This window comes from Saccopteryx leptura, chromosome 7 (assembly GCF_036850995.1).
Source record: "Saccopteryx leptura isolate mSacLep1 chromosome 7, mSacLep1_pri_phased_curated, whole genome shotgun sequence".
Lineage (NCBI taxonomy): Eukaryota > Metazoa > Chordata > Mammalia > Chiroptera > Emballonuridae > Saccopteryx > Saccopteryx leptura.
In genome coordinates this window covers 60,678,485-60,696,842 of record NC_089509.1, presented here as the reverse complement: position 1 = coordinate 60,696,842, position 18,358 = coordinate 60,678,485, and the positions used below count along the sequence as shown (strand labels likewise).

Sequence of the window (18,358 nt, the reverse complement as noted above, 5' to 3'; positions counted from 1 at the left end):
ATATTGCTTACTATGTACCAGGCGGTGTTCTAAATGCTCTAAATTAAATCACTAGATCCGTATACCAACTCTATGAAGCAAGCTTTATTAACTTCATTTTAGAGATGAGGAGTTTATTTTAGTCACGTTGCCCAAGTTCACACAGCGAACTTGACAGAGTTGAGACTGAGTCCCAGCCAGGTGGCTTCAGAGCCCACTCTGAACTGTGACATCCCCCTTTCTTCTTCTCCAGTACAGAACATCCAATTATAAATAACCTAGGTTGGCCTGACCTGTGGTGGTGCAGTGGATCAAGCATCGACCTGGAACGCTGAGGTTGCTGGTTCAAAACCCTGGGCTTGCCCGGTCAAGGCATATATGGGAGGGAGTTGATGCTTTCTAATCCTCCCCCCTTCTCTCTCTCTCTCTCTCTCTCTCTCCTCTAAAGTGAATAAAAAATAAAAATAATTAAAAAAAAAAAAAAAAAGAACCTAGGTTGCCCAGCCTTCTTCAACAGATAGCTGACCACTGATACAGTGCTCTGGGGAGTAACCCAGGCTTTTTGTTCCTGTTTTCGTGTGTGAGTCTGGGTTAAGGTCACCAACCCACTGCAAAAGGACGGCCAGAAACAATCAAGACCAACTGCTGGTCCATCAGCGAAAGGGCCTGCTCTTAGTATCTGAATCACCCACTTTAACACCTGACACCTATCACAGACACACGTTCTACATGAGCCCCTCAGACTTCAGCGGTCTCTAATGAGGAAGACAATTTTCCTACCTAAGATTGGTGCCAGTGACTAGTATCACATTATGTTCTCAAGAATAAAATGAATAACATAAGTTACGTTCAGTGGAGAAAGACTATACTACTCAACTATAAAATGTAGAACCTTGCATAAACTCCCAGAATGTTAGAGTTGGGGAGCAAAGTGAAATGGGGATAATATTGCCTGACCTCCATTTCACAGGTGAAGAAACAGAATCTCAGAGAAGTTAGGTGACTTTCCCAAGGTCATTGGCTACTTGTTAACACAGTTGAGAGTCCAGGTCTGCTGAATTCCAGTCCAGTTCTCTTTTTCCCTGCTTGAGATTGCATAAAATATTCTATAAATGCTTTTCTTATTAAATTACAGGTGAAACATAGAATGGTCCGTTTCTGTACTGGGCAGGACCAGGTGTACATTGCCTTTGAGATGTAGAGGTGCAGCTGGACACCTTCTTTTAGCACAGCATGCAGTGAGCACAGGTGAGCCCAGGTGAGCCCAGGTGGGCCCAGGAGAGGAGCAGGCTGGGCAGTGCTCTGCCCCCGTGGGGTTCACAGTGCTGAGCCTCTGCTTTCTTGACAGTCCTGAGTAGGATAGCAGGTGTCTGTGCCCAGTGCCCTCTGCTTAAGTCACTTGTTTTGGAGGTGAAAGAATCAAACTAACTCAGTATATAGAAAAGTTTAGTGAGCGGATGAGGAAGAAGAGGGAAACAGTCACTTTCTTTCCATAAAGAAAAATGTTTCTCAAAACCCTGCTGCTGAGAGTGATTGTCAGGCAGCCAGACCTCAGCCGAGCTCTGACCGTACTGGCGCCCAGGAGGCCTGCCAGCTGCAGGGCTCCTGCTGGACTGCAGGGTGGAGAAGGGGCAGCTCTTCCCAGACGGGACCCAGGCAGCCTACGGAGGCCTCCCCAGGGAGATCTTCCTTCCCAGCCACCAGGAACTGTGGCTGCCATGATGGGGTCAGCACAGGACTTGTGGGGTCAAACACAGCCCCGTCCACTGACAAGGCAACTATAGATAACCTCGTGCCTGCAGAACAATGATCTGGGGAGCTCCACAAGCAAGAATGGAGGAGAATTCAGCTTTTTATCAGGTGAAGACAGAAAGTGAGGGCTGTAAGGGCATCCAAGGCCGTTTCCCCACCCGTGGGCGATCCTGCCTCACAGTGGGCTCACGGGGCGCTGGGGCTGGTTCAGCCCTGGTCTTGTGTGAGCCCACCCACAGCAAGAGCATTCTGGGGGGAATTGAAACTGTAAGGGGAAGAGGAAACTTGAGGGCCGCTAACCGCAATGGCTGCAGAGACCTTGACCACTAGTCCCAGAGAGCACCCTCCTTTTTGGGTCATCAAGGGTTGGGGTGCTTTACTCCTTCCTGCCCTTCAGACCTCCGGTACTGGTGTTTTCTCCTCTGGCAGTTTATCTGGCCATCTTTTCAAGCCCGGGGACGGACAGAATAAAAAAGCTGCTGGGAGAGCAGAAGAGAACAAAACCTACTCCGTTTTTAAGGCCGACCTGATCTGGGAAGGTTTTCAGCAGGAGTGCACAGTTCACAAACCCCACGGGACTTTCCAACCTCAAATCATTGTTCTGTCAGAGGGCAGCAGAATTTCTTTTTCTGATGTGACCTGGAGTCCTTCTGGACTTAAGCAAAAAACCGGAGGCAGAGCTAACATTTAAATTTAGAAGTTTCTGATTCCCACGTCCGTGGTCTCCCTGCTCTGTGCTTGATGAGAATGACAGTTTTGGTGGCAATTTTGAACATGTTGTTCCAGGGTCAGCCAGCCTCCTGCGATGCCTGCTTGGCATGTGTAGGCTTCTGACTCGTGGCTGTTCTTCCCCATCCTTAAACCTGGATGGTACAGAAAGTAGCTTTGGCTCTCCCTCTGAGTGGTCAAGGAGCACAGAGGCTCCTGCTGTGGGTGACGGGCTGGTGCAGATGGGCCCGCCTTCTCCTAAACTTACTGTCTCAACTGCAGTGTACACTTAGGAGCCCTCATGAAACCAGCATGGAGGAACTAGAGGCAGGGTGTGCTGTAACTAACCCTGTTGCATAAGTCAACACCGTGAGTTCCTCCTTTTCTTCCCCTGTGAGGTACATTAGGAGGACCCAAGGCTGAAGAACTACACGAGTCAACTCAGTCCTATATAGAGGAACCTTGCACTTAGATTCTGGGGTCTGGGAAAACAGAGGATGGTGGGTCACTTCAATTCCTTCCAGAGTCAAAATATTTTTAAGAAAGAAAATTTAAATTTAAGAGGCTACAAGTGGTTTTGAGTTTTAAAACAAAACAATAGCAAAAACAAGCATGCTCAGAGTAGAGCCCTTTTCCTACGCTTGAATGACAGATGTGGGGGGATGGCATCTGGGCAGTATTTGAAAACGAATCTCTGTGAAAAGTGAGTACACCTTACAGAGAAGCATGGTCTAAACCAGTGTTTTGAAACCTTTTGAGCATGACCCACAGAAATACATTTCTCCTTGAGATCCAGTACAGATAAATAGGTACATAACCAGAAATGGAAGTTTTATAAAATAATTTCCAATTGTTTTATAATTGCAATTTATTTTTTATTATATCAATATATTTATTTAGTGAGAGAAAGACAGACAGACAGGAAGGGAGAGAGATGAGAGGCATCAACTGATAGTTGAAGCACTTTAGTTGTTTTGATTGCTTTCTCATTAGTGCCTTGATGGGGGGGGGGGGTGTTCTAGCCAAGCCAGTGACCCCTCTTGCTTAAGCCAGCGACCAAGGGATCATGTCAGTGATTCCACACTCAAGCTGGCAACCTCAGGCCAAAAAACCAGAGGCAACCTCTGGTTTTTGAACCTGGGACCTCAGCATCCCAGGTTGATGCTCTGTCCACTGCTCCACCATTGGTCAGGCATTTTTATTATATATTTTTTAAAGAAGCTAGTTGCAACCTACTAAATTGATTTGACTGTTAGAGAATAGGCAGCAACTTGCAGTTTGAAAACTACTGACTAACATAGAAAGGTGTCAGGCACATAGAAACTAGTTTCATTGTAGTTCTGTCAGATTTTGGCCAAAGGAGATCCAGTAATACGGGGTTCATGGTCCTAGAAGAGGTTTTATTCACTCATCTATTCACTAAAAGTTGGTGGGGCAGTGATGGTGATGGAGGACTCAGGAGAGGGGAAGTGGTCATGGCTGGTGGAGGAAGTAGGAGGCTGCGTTTTAATTCTGCTCCTATAGAAAACATTTGAGTGTCCATGATGCATTGTCCAGGCACCAATAAGACGCAGACCCTGCTCTTAGAGCAAGGGCGCTCATAGTCAAATGAATGTGCAATAATTACATCAAATATGGTTTATAGTGAAATGGAAATGGAAGCATAAACAGAAAGATACAGAGAACCTGAGGTCATCTGAGTTCCTGAAAAGGAGACACCCCGTGTTTTAGCGTTATGTTCAGTGTTACATCCCTAGTTTTCTGACTCATATAATAAGTGTTCAATATGAATTTATTGAAAGACCATGTTAATTGATTAATACTTAAACTACACTAGTAAGAATCCTAATTACCTATGGTAATATTAATAAAACATTTTTTGAAGGACACTTTAACATCCTTGATATAGATATAGCATAAGAAATAACAATACAGATAAGAAAGACCAAAAAAACCTTTGGGTTATATAGTGGAACTGCTAGCCCCCATCTGGGTTTCAGGTCCCCTGCAAAGCAACCTCTGAAAGGTTGAGGTTTGTCAGGTTTGACCTGTAAGTGAGCCTTGCGACAATTTGCTCTGGCTCTTTGCTTGGAGATGAGAAGTCCAATTGGTGTGGGGTGAGCAGGGAACATTAGCCTGTGTTCTGACTTTCCACCCCCGCGCGTCTGAAACTACACTCAGTTTATTCACTGGGTCAGGCAGTTCAACCTGATGTGATTCAGGCCTAAATCACCTGAGTTTTGGGGTCGGGTGATTTCTCTAGCGAGGAGGATGCTTGCCGATTGCTCTGCTGAATTCTAAATGGAGCCTTTGTTTCAAGTTCTGGGCCAACCATGCAATAACGGGGCCTTAAGGCTAAGAAGTGAAGCGATCTGGAGACCTGGCGTGGGTCCCCGTGTAGAGTGGAAGGAGCCCCCTGCACTCCTGAGCTGTGTTCCTGTCCGCGTCTGGCCCTGTGCTGGCCTTCCGTCCTAGGCCTGTTGGTCCGCAGCCCAACTTGCCACGCGGCTGCTAAACGACATTAGTCGCAAGTCCTTTTCTCAAGCAGTGGGTGGAGGCGGGAGCGGGAGTGGGGGAAGCAGGCATTTGTAAAGAGGAGAGGGGAAGACAGTCTGTAACTTGAGAAAAAATGGGATGGCCTCCTTCCAAATGAGAAAGTCACATTACTTGAAGAATTTGCACTAAGGATACACCCCTAAAAGTGGTGTGCTGTGTGTTTTAGACATTCATTCAGGTTGTACATGACCTGACCCCCAGAGAAAATAGCTAGGGACAACTGAGAACTGAGGATAATCTACATTTTTCAAAAGATCCCCTGGGATCCAGTCACAACGAACAGGTAACCCTTGGGCTCTGAGGCCTGGGCATGGGCATCGGGAGCTGGGCTGTGTGAGGGGCTTTGCTGGATGGTAGGCCCAGCTAGCAGACTCTGTGTGGTTTCACCTATTTCAGATAAAGAACACTCTGGGATAAGGCCACATCTAAATGTCAAAGAGCATTCAAAATAAGAAAGGGAGGCAGGGAGCCCCAGGTTCTCGCTTCAGCTTTGTCACTGTGGGACCCTGGGTCTCCATTCCTCGTCTATAAATGGGGGGGGGGGGGGTGCCCTGTCTGATCTCCCTCCGCTCAAACACCCTCTGGCTGCCTTCAGCCTGTGAAACATTTTCTGGCAGGAAAGAGGCTGCCCAGAGCTTCTTTCTCAGGCAGCCAATGAGCACATTCTTTCCCGTGCCCACATATGGAAGCAATTTCTATATTATCCAAGGCACTTGTGCTGCTGAGCGCCACCAAACAGAGGAGCTCAGTGGCGGAAAGTGGAGGAAGGCGGAAAGCGGCGTGTGTTTTCTTACCCCCGTGCACTTTCATACCCAGAGTGCCCCGGGCGGTTCGCCTTTCCAGGCTGTCTCCGGGGCGTGCCAGCGGGTTAGGGTATTCCACAGGTGAAGTCCCGATAAAAACAAAACGAAGGCCAAGGCTCACTGCCTCTCCTCTGAGGCCAGAGGCAGCCTTGCTGTTCCCTGGAAGTGTTAAGGCTGGGGGCTGGGGAGGAACATGAATTCCTGAGTTTTGTTCCCACATTTATTGTAATCTTTCTCTCTGTTCTGTTAAAATGAGGCCCCTTAGTAGCTGCTGTCAGTTCAAAGTTGAGTTGGGAAACATTAGCCAAGTGCTTTGAAGAGGAAAATATTTTATTAGTTCCTTCTCTGCCAAGGTAGTCCTTCACTTGCGTGCCTCTTCAGAACTCCTGGGGGTTTTGGTAGCGGCTGAGCCATGAATCGTACACCCTGCACACTGGAGGCACTTACTCCGAAGTTCAGGGCAGGAGAGGGGCTTTCTCTAGAGCACAGCCTTATTCACAAAGCCTCACCTGTGGCCTTGGTTGTGGTCAGTGGTCCTACGGACCTAATTTCCTTCATCCTCCTCTTCACTTCTGACCTTAATTCTTGGGAAAGCAGGTTCCTGGAAAGGGCCTGTTTATAGAGAAATGCTTTAAGTTCCCCTTTTAGCCCGTCTCTGACTTCTCTACTGCCTAATTCTCCACTGACATTAACATTTAAAAATTAATTTGTAAAGCAGAAATGAAATCTGCTTTTCAGTGTTCTCATAGATCTGGGGTATTTCTTCCAAATACTTTCTGGAAAAAAAAAAACCCTCTCAAAATCAAGACAGTAATGATAAATGCCCAAAGACGTTTAGCAGGAACCACATTCTTTTTCTGTTTTGTTGCTGGGTTTCCAGTGCAGAGCCTTCTGGTCAAGGAGGCCCTCTTAGTCTCTTCAGAGCGAACATGCTTACAGCTCTGGCTTGCTTCATCTGGGTTGCTGCCATCGAGGGCTAGAAATCAAATGACATAAAGATAGAAACACTTATCGGAACCTCACGTATCTGGCCGCCCTATTTCAGAACACTCAGCTTAGCTCTGTTTGGCTGTGAATGTGGTTGTAATTCCATGCATAGATTTTCCTCCTCTGGTTTCTGGCCTATTTTAAAGCAGATCAATGTTGACACTCTATAGAACCATAATCAGGAATGTTTATTTTAAGTCCCATCTCTGTAGTGCTCTGTTAGATTCTCTTCAACGCCTGTCAAAGAAAGTTCTACTGACCCACGTCCTGTCTGTCTGCTGGATGCTAACAGTCCCAGAGAAGAGAATGCAGGCCTGCTCCTGCCGCGAGTGTAGGCAGTAGTCAGGTGGGGCCCGGTTAGGTGCTAGGGGAGGGTGATGCTCTGCTGAGATGAAGACCGTTCCCTGCATTGGTACCTTCCCTCCAGGGCAGGCAGCATACCTTGCCTCTGGTTGCTAATGCAGTTTCAGCCACACTCACCCAGACCCCGGCTCCCGCTGACCACTCAGGCTGCACCCACCTCTCCAGCACGGTCACCACCCACCCTCCTCACTCCTCTGCAGCCTGCTCTTGCTTCATCTATTTGCTCAGCAAGCATTTAAGTGCTCACTATTGAGAGATGCATGTGTTCTAGAAGGGAGAAGCAGCTAGTAAACAAGCAAACAAATAACTACTTAGATGACTTAATTCATTATTGATAAATACTTAATAGATTACCTAGATAATTCATTAGTTAGTAGTGATGAGAGCTAAGAAAAGGGGATGGGATGAGGGAATGAGAGTGATGGGGAAGCTACATGAGCTACAGCTGTCAAAGAAAGCGTGCGTCGGGCAGGCAAAGGGAACATCCATTGCAAAGGCCCTCAGGTGAGAGCAGCCTGGACAAGTCCAGGAAAAGAAAGACGGAGATGTGGCTGTGGTGGAGGGACGATGTCAGAGATGTGGGCCAGGGCCCCATGCTCTATAAGAACTTTAATGGGGTTATCATATGATGTGTGCTATAATAAAATCACTCTTGCTTCCATCCGCCTCTGCCCAGCTCTGAGCGCATGGCCTTCCTCCCTAACTCACACCTGCTGGGCCCATCATGTTGCCCCAGCTCTGCCTGCCGCACCCCGGCCCTCCCATTCCAGCTGCCCAAGTTGAGGTCCGTCACTCCCTCAGCCCCAAAACCAATTGATCAGCCAGGCCCAGGGGTTCGAAGGATGGGTGAGTCCGAATGAGTCTGTCCCAAGCTGCCTGCAGCACTGGACAAAGAAGACAGTGAGGTGCCTCCTAGGCTAGAGGACTCCAGGCAGGCTCCTCACCCTCCTGGCTGCAGGTCTCACCTCTGTTCAGGTCCTGAGCTTCAGAGATCGGTACCATCATCACGGGAACAGTGCTCATCCGGCACTTGCTCTATGCATTTATTCCTCTATGAGATTGGCACTGTTGTTATTTCTGTCTTACAGTGTAGGAAACCGAGGCACAGAGAGGTTAAGTAACTTGTCCGGAGCCCCCAGCGAGAATGTGGTTGAACCAGGATTCAAAGCAGGCAGTTATAGCCCCATGCTCTCACTCACTATGTTCCACTGTGACATCTTCCCCACCTCTTAGCAGTCCCGAACAAGGCTTTTTCCAGATTGTCCAGCCCAGAGCACAGCCCTCATCAGGGTCCAGATGCTCCCCGGACACACCCTGCCTCAAGCAGTGAGCAGACCCAGTACGGTCACCAAGTTGGGGTGGTATCTCCCACATCAGCTAAGCACGGGCTGGCTGTCCTCTTCAAGACAGTCCCCACCATCCTTTTCTAGACCGAATGAGGAAAGCTCTACTCTGGGAACACCCCCTACCTGCCAAATAACAGTAATAATAGTAGGAGCAAATGCTCCTTGAGCACTTCCTACGTACCTGGATCTCTTTGTATCCCTTTTATTTTCCCAGTGAAGGAACAGAAGCACAAACAGGTTAGGTAGGCAGCCTGCTTAAGGCCACAGAGCTTATAACTGGGGAACCAGGATTTGAGCCGAGGCAGGCTGGCTCCAGAAACCATTTAGAGTGCACGTCTTTATGCTGAGGAAGAATTCCACCCCTGTGCTTTCCACGTGGTGGTTCATGATCTAATCCTTGTAGCCACAAGATGATCTGATTTTATTAACACAGGACAAACCTGTAAATATTTGGAGACAGTTATCACGTCTCTGTTGGTTCCAAACCATTACACAAGCTCTCGGGAGCAGCTTTATCCCAGGTCTCCCAGTTCCTCCCAGAAAAGCACAGAGGGCTTTAAAATTTTCCATCCAAATCCAGATGCTTGTGAGAGGCAAAGGCACTATTAATAATTATGCTGGGACAACAGGCATGAACAGGGACTGTCCTGGGCAAACTGGGAGGTGGTTCGCCCTACCCCGAGGCCATGGTAGAAATGCTACTGCTCAGAATGTCTTCTGAAGACTGTGCTCAAGAGGATTCTGGGGAAGTGGAGATAACTCTACACAAATTCTTGATTGGATGGGGATTTGGTTGCTGGAGTCCGCAGTGGAAACGTGCTGGATGTGTAGCGAAGTCCCACAATTGCTAATGTGATTTTGCATGAGGCACCTCCCCTCCCGGTTCTCAGTTTTCTCATTGTGAATTAGAGGTTGATCATCTGGAAGTCCCTTCCCCTTCTAGAAACTCTGATCCTGTGTTCCCCTTTCTGACACAACCTGCAGGCTGCCCCCTCACCCCCAAGCCATGAACATGGATTGGAGTTTTTAACCCATTTTCTGTGTTTAGCAGTTCTTCTGCCAGCATTATATACCAAACCCTGGGGGTCAATCTTCAGAGGGCCAGCGAGGTCCCTCATCTAGCCTGCTTTTGGGGTACCTGTGACCTTGTGCTGAGCACAAAGTATGGTTTTTTGTTTTTGGTTTTTTTTTTGGGGGGGGGGTTGTATTTTTCTGAAGCTGGAAACGGGGAGAGACAGTCAGACAGACTCCCGCATGCGCCCGACCGGGATCCACCCGGCACGCCCACCAGGGGCGACGCTCTGCCCACCAGGGGGCGATGCTCTGCCCCTCCGGGGGGTCGCTCTGCCGAGACCAGAGCCACTCTAGCGCCTGGGGCAGAGGCCAAGGAGCCATCCCCAGCGCCCGGGCCATCTTTGCTCCAATGGAGCCTTGGCTGCGGGAGGGGAAGAGAGAGACAGAGAGGAAGGAGGGGGGGGGGGGTGGAGAAGCAAATGGGTGCTTCTCCTATGTGCCCTGGCCGGGAATTGAACCCGGGTCCCCCGCACGCCAGGCCGACGCTCTACCGCTGAGCCAACCGGCCAGGGCAAAGTATGGTCTTTAAATAATGCGTTTCCTCTGAGACAGCCACGGATTTTGCCGATATAAACACAGGAAACAGAAAACAGCCTCCTTTGAAAATATCTGTTGACTTATTGAGAAATTTCTTTTAAAAAAACTTACCTTTTAGAGTTCTTAAAACCCTATCTGTGAACCCATATCTGTGAAAGTGTTTCTACACAGTTTATCTCATTAAATCCTCAACGTGACCGTGTAAGGTAGGTATCATCTTTGGTTTCCAGATACTGAAACAGACTCAAGGAGGCAAAATGACCTGTGAGAAGACACACAGCTGGTTCATGCGGGATTGTAGCTCAGATTCAGTCTGCAGGGTCCTTATCCAGTAGCCTTCATGCTGTACCAGTAGCTTTCGGTTTGTCTGTGTTTGTTTGTTTAAGCAGAGAACTCATTTTCTCAAGCAGAAGTAAAGCTTTTCTGGGTGAAGTAGGATGTATCTGCCTTATCTAGGGTTCTGTAAAAACTTGTTGCTTTTAATGAACTTCACTGTGCTTCTAAGTCACTTGGTCAGACCACCATGGGGCTTGTGTCAGCTGCATGAACGTGGTCTTTTCTAGGAGCGTTGTCCCCTAACTGCTGAGGGTCAGTGATGGCCCTCTGTACCCTGTTTTCCCACCTTGCCCAGTTCCACCTGCACAGTAGGTCTCCTTTCTGGATGTTACTTTCCTGCCTTCATCTCTCACCCACCCACTCAATAAACTCTTATTAAATACTTACCAAATAAACTGATGTGAAAAGACCCAGCCTCCTGCCTGGCACATGAGGAGCACGAATCCCCATCCCTCTGCAAAGCACAGGTCCCTTTCTTTCCTCATGTCTGAGATGATTGGCTTCACAAGAAAATCCCACAGGTTGCTTCTATGGCAAAAACCTCTTGCTATATAAAAGGATTTCTCCCTTTTCTCTTTCCTGGAAGGTAAAAATGGGGCGCTTGGCTCATTTTCACTGCCTGTGTGTTCTGACCTCTCCCCATAGTCAAAACAAAGTCTGTGCCTCCACCAGAAGTTACTCTATAGAAGAAGAAGGTTAGAGAACAAGTTCCCGTTCTCTCTGTGGTTGCTGTGTCCCAGGGAGCAGCTGAGTGACATCCATTCGAAGAGCACCCTTATCTAGGGAAGAAACAAATGAATGGGCAATATTTCCCATTTTTTTAGGTTTAAAGTTTGCTCTCTCTCAGCAGTTTAAAAAGAGTTCATGCTCAGTTTCACCAACCAACAGAACATTGACATTTATGCTTAAGATTCTGTTTCTTTTGCTTAGTGTCTGGAGCTCTGCAAACACTGGGAACTGATTCTTCTCTTTCTAAACATGTAACATTCACACTGCCAGTTTTTTCCTAAATCCACTCTGTGCTTTCATTTCCATCACATAAGATTTAGTCATTGAAGATAGTTTTAGAAGACATTATATATTTCCAAAATACATTGATTGATAATTTTACCTATAAGAGATCATTCAGAAAATTTAAAGTGGTTCTGGTCAGTTGGCCCAGTGGTAGAGTATCGGCCCAGTGTGTAGATGTCCCAGTTTGATTCCTAGCCAGGGCACACAAGAGAAGCGACCATTTGCTTCTCCACTCCACCCTCTCTCTCTTTTCTCTCTGTGTTCTCCTCCCACAGCCATGGCTCGATTGGTTCAAGCACATTGGCCCTGGCACAGAGGATGGCTCTGTGGAGCCTCTACCTCAGTTGCTAAAAATAGCTTGATTGCGCGCATGACCCCAGATGGGCAGCGCATCAGTCCCAGATGGGGGTTGCTGGGTGGATCCTGGTAGGGATGCATGAGGGAATCTATCTATCTCCTCTCCTCTCACTTGGAAAAAAAAAGATTAAAAAAAAAAAGAAAGAAAGAAAATCCAAAGCATTAGTTCAATATAAACTATTAGGAAATATTCTTGGCATTCTGGGGTTTCTGTTATTTTTTATTTTTACAAAAGACAGATACTTTGCTTAGACCATAGTTCTTACAGAATGATTCTTTTCCGTTCTGAATGAGCAGCAATTATTGAATGTAGCAACCCAAAGTTCCACCAAGCCACTTTAAATTTAGCAGCCTTTCTCCTCATTCTATAAATGTGGATGGGTTTCTAAAATAGTCTAGCCATATCCTGGATCATGTAAACGTGTGTATCAGTTGTCTCTATGGAACATTGATATTGTGTGTGGGTGTGTGTGTGTGTGTGAGAGAGAGAGAGAGAGAGAGAGAGAGAGAGATTGGATGATGCCTGGGCTAAAGCATGGGTAGCTGTTCATTTCTACTAGTCATTCTTGTCTACTAGTCAGACTTGGCCATTCTGTTCCTAAAATGATTTTTCACACAGAACTGAACATTTGATCCCCAGTCCGACTAAGCCAGAAGCCCCGCAGTGTTCCTCTCCCTGAGCACAGCAGCCCCCAGGCCCTCAGCTGCAGCTGTGGATCTACACTGCTGGTGAGTAAGAGGAAACGGAACATCAGGGTGGCTTGGCCAGGGACTAGTTTCCATTCATGTGGTAATGTTCACATAGCAGCCTTGGTTAGATTTTTTAACTTTAATGTCAGACCAGGAATCCTTTTAAAAAAATAGGAAAATCTTTTCACTGGAAAATGTCTTAGAACCAAAGGAAATGGCAGAGGAATGTTGTGCTGCATTGTAAATAGAAGCTGGTGGGATGAGTTCCTCTATATCCTTTTAATTCTGTTGCAGTTTTCTTGAATCTGCCTGTTAGAAACATGGACTTGTCTTTGCATGAAACGTATCTTGTGAAATCATTTCTTATTCCCTTTTATTCATATATTTAGTTTATTCGTTGTGAGGCAAAGGGCCGCCATCGTTGTGGCCATGCACATGCAGGTTCTCGTTGAATTCGGGCAGACAGTAAAGAAACAGCGGAGCCAAAAATGGTGGGCCATTCCTTATTAAAGTCTGCACCCGCTGACGAGCAAACACACAGGAAAAACACTTTCCTTTTCACTCATTCAGAGCTCCCAAAGCCCTGACACATCCTCTGGTTCCACAACCAGGAGAATCTGCTCTGGTTCCTCCTAGAATCAAAGGCCCGCACAAGCCTCAGTTGGGCTCCCAAAGCCCCTCAGCTCTGGTTCCCCATCTGCACACCTTCTCTCTCTCTGCACAAACTGGCTTCTTCTTCAGCACTCTGCATTCTCTCTGCTCTCTCTGAAAACATGGCTTCTTTCTGCCTCTTCTTTTTCTCTCTCTTTTCAAAACTTTCTGGCATGAAAACCTCTCTGCCAGCTAACGTTAGCAAAACAATGGCCCTTCCTGAGCAGGAAGGTAATTTGCAATTTCACAGACCATATATATACCTTTTCTAACAATAAAAGTGAGCAAACTAAAAAAATATAAATTGTACAAACTCACTTGCCCAACATTAGTTAAATGTTACTATGTAAGAAATGAACCCAAAATTTAGTGGCTTAAGACAACAACCATTGAATTGCTTGTGAGTCTGCAGTCTGGACGGGGCTCAGCTGTGCTGCTCATCTTGCTTTAACCAGACTAGGGTTGCATTCAGATGGAAGGTTAGCCGGAACAGGACAGAGGTGGGAATCAGGGGTGGCTGGCCTTCTCCTTTTCTCCGTGTAATGTCAGGACCTCTCATTCTCCTAGTGGCCTCTCCATGTGGTCTTTCCATAAGGTGTCTTCAGCATGGTCACTGGGCTTTCTACATGGTGGTTAGGATCACATAAGCAGAGCTGCCAGGCCTTCTGAAGGCTCAGGCACAGAACTAGCAGGTGTTACTTCAGCAGCTTTCCCTTCATTAAAACAAGTCATAGGTATAGCCCCATTCAAGGGAAGGGTATGACTACCAAGAGGCATGCTTCATCAGAGGCCACCAATGAAACAAACTTCCACACAGTCATTTTCTAATCAAAAGATATTAGTGAGGCCCTGGCCGGTTGGCTCAGCGGTAGAGCGTCGGCCTGGCGTGCGGGGGACCCGGGTTCAATTCCCGGCCAGGGCACATAGGAGAAGCGCCCATTTGCTTCTCCAGCCCCCCTCCTTCCTCTCTCTCTCTTCCCCTCCCACAGCCAAGGCTCCATTGGAGCAAAGATGGCCCGGGCGCTGGGGATGGCTCCTTGGCCTCTGCCCCAGGCGCTAGAGTGGCTCTGGTGGCGGCAGAGCGACGCCCCGGAGGGGCAGAGCATTGCCCCCTGGTGGGCAGAGCGTCACCCCTGGTGGGCGTGCCGGGTGGATCCCGGTTGGGCGCATGCGGGAGTCTATCTGACTGTCTCTCCCCGTTTCCAGCTTCAGAAAAATACAAAATAAATAAATAAAAATAAAAATAAAAAATACAAAAGATATTAGTGAGTGCATGTGATGTACCAGGCACTGAGCATGCAATGGTGAACATGCGACGTATGGTCCCTGACCTTATGGAGTTTATAGTCTGAGGGAGCACAGGAAGTCAGAAATCAGAAAGTTACTATCCGGGTGATGAGTGTGAGGTGAGAGGAATGCTAGTGCCCCGGGAGCATGCCTGGAGTTAATGAAAGGACACATGAACTCCTGTGGGAATGGACGAAAAGGGCCTCTAGCAAAAGAACAGCATGCTTTCAGGCCAAGAGCCAGGAAAAAGCATGGCCCTTCTATGGAACGGGAAGAAGTTGTGTATGGCTAGAGTGTAGAGAGTAGAGCTGTGTGAGTATGTTTGGTGTGGGAGAGGAGGAGTCACACCTAAGGTTTGCCATATAGAGGGCTGGGGAGTTAGGCAGGAGCCTCATCACATTCTGAGGGCCTGGTAAGCCACATTGAGAAGAGTAGACTTGCTCTCAGTCATAATGGGAAGAGATTTTAAGCAGATCTGCCTTTCAGAGAGAGAGCACAGCTACAGCAGACTGGGACTGGAGGAGCCTGTGCCTGGCGATCCCCAGGAAACTGTTTAGGGGCCAGGCAAGTAGGAGTGGTGGATGGCCAAGGGTTAGGACGCATGGGATGGATTCCAAAGATACTATGAGGTAGATGCTACAAGTCTTGGTGATTGATTGATTGATTGATTAATTGATTGATTTATTGATTGATTAGTTGGTTATGTGTGTGAGAGAGAGGGAAGAGGCAAGGTTGACGCTTAGGTTCTTGGCTTGGGCAGCTGGCGATGGTCTCATACAGTCCAGTAGAAACCCTGGTAGAGGGGCAGGGTTCAGTCCCATCAGAGTGGGCTGGGAGTACCAAGCAGAGCCAACTGGAATGCACCGAGTTTGAGTCCTTTGTGTTTCAGTCCTCTGCAAACGTTTTTCTGACTATTATGTTGTGAGATCCTTAGATACTTTTTAGCTTCTGCTTAACTTGCATGCATTTCTCATACTCTTTGTTCCTTTCTGCTCTCCCCTGTCCTTCCACGGAGAAGAGTAGAGTGACTGGGTATGAAGCAGGAGTGTCCAGGGATGTCATCTTCTTGGGCCTTTCACTTTGAGGGCAGTGGGTTGGGGACACTGGTTATGGAGAATTACAGGATTTGGGTTGATGGCTTGCAGAGAGCATCTCAGGTAACAGGGTTGAGAAGTGCAAAGGCAGGGGGATTTGGAAAAAAATTGGACAAAGAAGGAAAAATACTAAGTTAGTTAGAATAAAGTTAAGAAGTAACTAAAGAATAAAGGCAAGGAAAAAACAATTCATCCATCTGCGGAGGAAAAAAGAACAGAATAGAAAAAGGAAAGAGAGCCTGACCAGGCAGTGGTGCAGTGTGTAAAGTGTCAGATTGGGACGCAGAGGACCCAGGTTCAAAACCCCGAGGTCGCCAGCTTGAGCAAGGGCTCACCAGCTTGAGCGCGGGATTACTGGCTTGAGCGTGGGATCATAGACATGACCCCATGGTCGCTGGCTTGAGCCCAAGATTGCTGGCTTGAGCAAGGGGTCACTTGCTCTGCTGTAGCCCCTCAGCAAATGCACATATGAGAAAGCAATCAATGAACAACTAAGGTGCTGCAATAAAGAATTGATGCTTCTCGCCTGACCAGGTGGTAGCACAGTGGATAGAGCATCAGACTGGGATGTGGAGGACCCAGGTTTGAGACCCCGAGGTCACCAGCTTGATTGTGGGCTCATCTGGTTTGAGCAAAGCTCACCAGTTTGGACCCAAAGTCGCTGGCTCGAGCAAAGGGTTACTAGGTCTGCTGTAGCCCCAAGTCAAGGCACATATGAGAAAGCAATCAATGAACAACTAAGGTGTCGCAACAAAAAACTAACAATTGATGCTTCTCATCTCTCTCCCTTCCTATCTGTTTGTCCCTATCTGTCCTTCTCTCTGTCTCTCTGTCTCTGTCACAAAAAAATAAATAAATAAAGCAATGACTCCACAGGCTATGACCTTAATCATGGAAGATTCTAGAATCTTGTTATTCCATACCTCCTTTTGTGTGTTTGCATTCATAAAATAAACCTTTCCCCCACCCCCAAAAGCCTCAGTGGGCCTTTAGATAAGCTTTCTTGTTATATAATAAAGGAAATGAGCAGTTTATACATTAAGGTAACCTCTAGTCTTTTTTTTTTAACCTCTAGTCTTTCTGTCAAAGAAAAGTAACCCTAAGAAAAGAAAGGGACATACAAACCATTAAAGTGAATTTAAAAAAAAATTGTCTATTTCCAAGTGATCTAACAGAGACTATTCATTTCCAAGTGATCTAACAGAGACTATCCATGACCTAAGAGAATGGAGAGAGAGAGCAAGTCCCTGTGATCAATTTTTAATAAACATAAATGGTATAATAAATTATGCATGGAGGAATAGTATAAAGCATTAAACAACAAAGGATGAATAACTTAAATGATTAAAAATTGCTTTTGTCATATGTTTGATGCATGAGAACGCCATTTGAATTTTCTCTTCAAGGCAATAGAGGAGGATTTTTAAAGAGGATTTTTCAAGACAGGTTTTTAAAGGGAAAATCATAATGTGGTCTGCCAAGAGAGATTGTTGAGCACAGAAATTCTGACTTCCATAATGCCGTAGCTTACACCTCTCTGATAACTGCATGCAGAGTGCCTTGCTGGTGGATGGCATTGTATTCCAACAGGAGATCAATGCTGGAAGCACTGCCCATCTTCTAGAAAGCTGAGACTCGAGATTCCTTTTCAAGTGTCCAGAGAAACTTTGTCAGGTCACAGGGCTACAGTGGCCACTGTTTCTTATCTAGCCTTAAACTTCTGGGATTCCTGGGTAAAAGGTACTGTCCATACATATTCCCTGCCTTGGGTAAACTCCCATTTCTATCCCCAAACTAGAGCAGCTGGATAGATTATAACCAAAGAAATGTAGACACTACCACTTCTTGGGTGTCACTCACCCGTGGTTTAGGGGAGCTACATTCATCAGAAACATCGTATTATTACATGCAGTGGCTAAGACCACAAGTATTGAGGTCAGACCTATCTAGGTGAGAACCCACTCTCCCACTCACTAGTTTTGTCACCATTGTTATTAATTGGCCTCCCTGAAGCTCAATTTCCTTATTTGTAAAATGGGTTCAGTAATACCTCAAAGGAGTACTGAGCATTAAATAAGATACACATGTCAATAGCTTAGCTCAGTGTCTGAACACAGTAAATGCTCAATAAATGTTTATTATTAACTATGGAATTATATATTGAGTATTTATTTCCCTGTCTCAGAGCAGTACCTATAGAACCAGGCAAAAAACCCATAAACCTAGGAAATACCTGCCACTGATCTAAATGAAAGATCATTAACTGTGGTTTAAGAGCCAATTCTGGAAAATGCAGTCTTTTTCAAATAATTGAGTTCAAATACCTTAAGGCAAAGGTTTAAGGTGCTCCAGTTAAACACGGTCTCCAATATTTTCATTGGCTTACCCTGGCCTGCTTTTACTTCTCTATCTGCCCAGTTCTGACGGGAGTCTGAGCCTGCCATCTCAAGCTGAATAGTTAGTTCTATAGCATTCAAATATTTTCCTCTAAGTCTCCTAGCTCCTGAACTGTTTTCATTTAACTTAGGGCACCTGATAGGCTTAAAGGAGATAGGGGAAAATTATTTTTTTTTCCCAACTGAATAATTTTAATAAAATTAAAGGCCAAACCTAGATCTTCTGTCAGTTGTTTATTTTTGTCCTTGTTTCAAATTAATTATCTAACACCCGTGTTGACATTATATCAGAACTATAAACTCTCACAATTCAGAATCCGATTATCTAGAAATATAATTGCAGCCAGTTATGATTGTTATTCTGTAAACACACATACATATCAATAAGAGAGCAAATTCAACTTGGTGTCCCAGACCACAGGAAACTG

General features: G+C 46.4%; 1 protein-coding gene across 2 annotated transcripts in view; it reads left to right on the top strand.

Annotated features, from left to right (window-relative positions):
- The window catches only part of WIPF1 (WAS/WASL interacting protein family member 1), a 134,336-nt gene that overhangs the window by 12,814 nt on the left and 103,164 nt on the right, over window positions 1–18,358 (top strand). The window contains exon 2 of one of the 2 annotated variants that reach the window (XM_066345167.1): window positions 12,432–12,541. The exons of the other annotated variant lie outside the window; for it this stretch is intronic. The gene's annotated coding sequence lies outside the window, so the exon portion shown is untranslated. The remainder of the gene's footprint in view (window positions 1–12,431; window positions 12,542–18,358) is intronic. 2 annotated transcript variants of the gene reach the window in all.